The sequence below is a fragment of the Rutidosis leptorrhynchoides genome, chromosome 9 (genome assembly GCF_046630445.1).
Source record: "Rutidosis leptorrhynchoides isolate AG116_Rl617_1_P2 chromosome 9, CSIRO_AGI_Rlap_v1, whole genome shotgun sequence".
NCBI lineage: Eukaryota > Viridiplantae > Streptophyta > Magnoliopsida > Asterales > Asteraceae > Rutidosis > Rutidosis leptorrhynchoides.
Genome location: NC_092341.1, coordinates 86,848,314 through 86,851,762, shown reverse-complemented (window position 1 = coordinate 86,851,762; position 3,449 = coordinate 86,848,314). Strand labels below are relative to the sequence as shown.

The 3,449-nt window shown below is 30.6% G+C and overlaps 1 non-coding gene across 1 annotated transcript; it reads right to left on the bottom strand.

Moving 5' to 3' along the window:
* Nucleotides 1–2,609: 2,609 nt before the first annotated feature.
* LOC139869736 (small nucleolar RNA R71) lies at nucleotides 2,610–2,716 on the bottom strand. Its single transcript, XR_011766317.1, has one exon. It is a non-coding gene; the product is annotated as a small nucleolar RNA R71 (small nucleolar RNA).
* Between the last annotated feature and the right edge of the window lie 733 nt (nucleotides 2,717–3,449).

The following is a 3,449-nucleotide window of genomic DNA, read 5'->3' as shown; positions in this document are numbered from 1 at the left end:
AATGGACTATTATGGGCAAAACCCAGATAGGTATCAAATAAGCCAGGACAAAGGAAAATTAACCCAGAATAATAAATTAAAATCAAAACGTCAAACATCATGATTACGGAAGTTTAAATAAGCATAATTTCTTTATTTTATATCTTATCGCTCTTTTATTTATCGTCATTTTATTTATCGTACTTTTATTTTATTGCACTTTTAATTATCGTACTTTTATTTTATCGTATTTTTATTTATCGTCATTTACTTTACGCTTTAAATTAAGTTATATTCAATATTTTGCATTAGGACTTAAAATTGACAAACCGGTCATTAAACAATAAAACCCCCTTTTATAATAATAAAAATAATACTACTTATATATATATATATATATATATATATATATATATATATATATATATATATATATATATATATACAAATATAGTTAATAAAAATATAGCGTTAAACTCAGCTAGCTCCCTGTGGAACGAACCGGACTTACTAAAAACTACACTACTCTACGATTAGGTACACTGCCTATAAGTGTTGTAGCAATGTTTAGGTATATCCATTCAATAAATAAATAAATAACTTGTGTAAATTGTATCGTATTTAATAGTATTTTGTAACAAAAATAATAGTATTTCGTACTACTCCGTTTCACACATCAAGTTTTTGGCGTCACTGCCGGGGACGCCATAAAAACGCTATATTTTTGTAATCTATATTTTTGTAAAAATATATAATTTCTTATTTTCATTTTGTATTTATATAATAAGTGTTTAAAAAAAAGTATAAAAAAATAAAAATATATATTTGTAAGATTCTATAAAATTAATAAGTATTTTTTTTAGATTTTGAAAATATAAGTTTATTTTTTATAAATTTTCTATATATTATTTTATAATACTTAAAAAACAAATAAACATAAATAAAATCGTGACTGGGCCGAACTGTTTTAGCCCAATACCGAACCCATTACTATTAATCTCCGCGGTCGCGGAGCTCCTCAGGAACAGAACACCGCAGTAGCGGAGCTTTTCCAGACTGCAACCTTAGACTGTATTAATTACACGATTAGGGTTTAATAATTATTATTTAATTAGTTTAGGGTTTTAATTTAAATATTATTAATTTGTAATTAGTTTTAATTATAATTTGTAATATTAAGTTTTATTATTATTATTATTATTATTATTATTATTATTATTATTTATATAGATTAATATTTTTATAAAAATAATATAAAAATAATATTTTTATAAAATTTTATTTTTATCATTTTTAGATTATATCCTTTTATAATTTGTATCTTTTTATTATTTAGTACATAGTCTTTATAATTATCGTTCGTAATATATAGTTTTAAACTTAGTTTTTGCCGTAGTTATTTTATATTTCTAGATTTTTAGGCTTTGCCGTAAAATCCCTTAAGTGCTTTTTCTTTAGATTAAGATCTAGGCACTTTAGAATTTTACGCCATCACGTATCGCCTTAGTTTTAAATAAATTTTAGTGCCTTTTTAAGTAATTGCCGTTTTCCGTTTAGAATTCCTTTTAAGCTTTAATACCTTTAAACGCAATCTTTAATTTTTAGTTTTTAGACTTTTAAGTTTCGACATTTTTCTTTCTTATTTTTATTTTTCGACGTTTTTCGACGCACTATTCTTCTTTCTCATTTCCACGCTCTAGTTTTTAGGACATATATTTTTATTTCAAAATTTTGACGAAAAATTATTTTAAGCGGTTAAATTGATAGACATCCAAAATTTTCTGCTTCGTAGTAATAGTTGGATTTGTTAGTGGCTGAGTTGTGGATTTTCCGACTTAAAGGAGCCTGGCTCCCTGCTGCATCTTTTGGCTATTCGAAACGTGGGCAAAAGCAGAAAAGTCTATTAATTTGATAACTTATATAATTTTTATCTTTATAACTAATAGGATATTCAGTGAATGCATCGACCAAAACGTTCACCACCTTTCATACGTTCACCACCTGTAACTCGATCAAGACATCTAGCCAATATTATCGCCGTTGATTTTTCTTTAGAATCATCATCTAGTCGAACAAGTACTCCTACTCGAATTTTTGATAATCCATCTTTTGAACCCAATTTCACAATTGAGAACCCTGAGGATATTCAAGGACAATTCCAAGATCCTGAACCAATAATCATTCCTCCTGAACCACAAATGGTTAAATCAGAATCATCTAGTGATTCGAATTTAACAATTTCAATTATGAAAGTAATGGAACCTCTAAGTATGGAAGATCGAATGAGAGCCACACGCACGGGCCAAGGTCACGCCATTATTAAGCCAGACATTAATGCGCCAGATTATAAAATCAAAGGATAAATCCTACACATGGTAACTAATCAATGCTAATATAGTGGTACGCCAAAAGAAGATCCAAATGAACATCTTCGAACCTTTAATAGGATCTGTACTCTATTCAAAATCAGAGAAGTTGAGGATGAATAGATCTATCTCATGTTGTTTCCCTGGACTTTAAAGGGAGAAGCCAAAGATTGGTTAGAATCGTTACCTGAAGGGGCGATTGACACATGGGATGTCTTAGTTGAGAAATTTCTTAAAAGATTCTTTCTGGCATTTAAAGCCGTGAGACTTCAAGGAGAAATTGTTACGTTCGCGCAAAAGCCAAATGAAACATTATATGAGGCATGGACAAGATTCGGAAAGTTGTTGAGATGATGTCCTCAACATGGTTTAGACACTTATCAAAAAGTACAAATATTCTACCAAGGTGTCAGCGTTACTACATGAAAAGACATCGACACAGCAGCTGGTGGTTCCATTATGAAGAAAACCGCTACCGAAGCTCACAAGATAATTGATAATACAGTCTCCTACTCGCATGAGTGGCACCAGGAAAAAGATATCTTTCATTCATCTAAAGCGGCTAGAGCCGATTCTAGCCATGACTTTGATTCCCTTTCCGCAAAAATAGATGCTTTCGAGAGACGAATGGAAAAGATGAATAAAGATATTCACGCGATACGAATCAGTTGTGAGCAATGCGGTGGACCACACTTAATGAAAGATTGTCACATTGAGCAAACGATGGAACAACGTGAGAACGTTTCCTACATGAACCAAAGGCCGGGAAATAATTATCAACAGCCAAGGCCAAACTTTAATCGAAATCAAAACATTCTTTACAATCCAAATGGACCCAACAACAACTCGTACAACCAACAAGGTCCGAATAACCAACCAACTCAAAACAACACTTTCAATCAACAAAGACCTAGCTTGTATAGACCACCACAACAAATCGAAGAGAAAAAGCCAAATCTGGAAGAAATGATGGTAAAGCTAATGAAATCTCAAACACAATTTATTACATCTCAATCCCCAAATAAATGAGAGGTTTGATCAGTCATTAAGAACTCAACAAGCTTCCATTTTGAATCTAGAAAAACACGTAGGTACTCTTGCTAG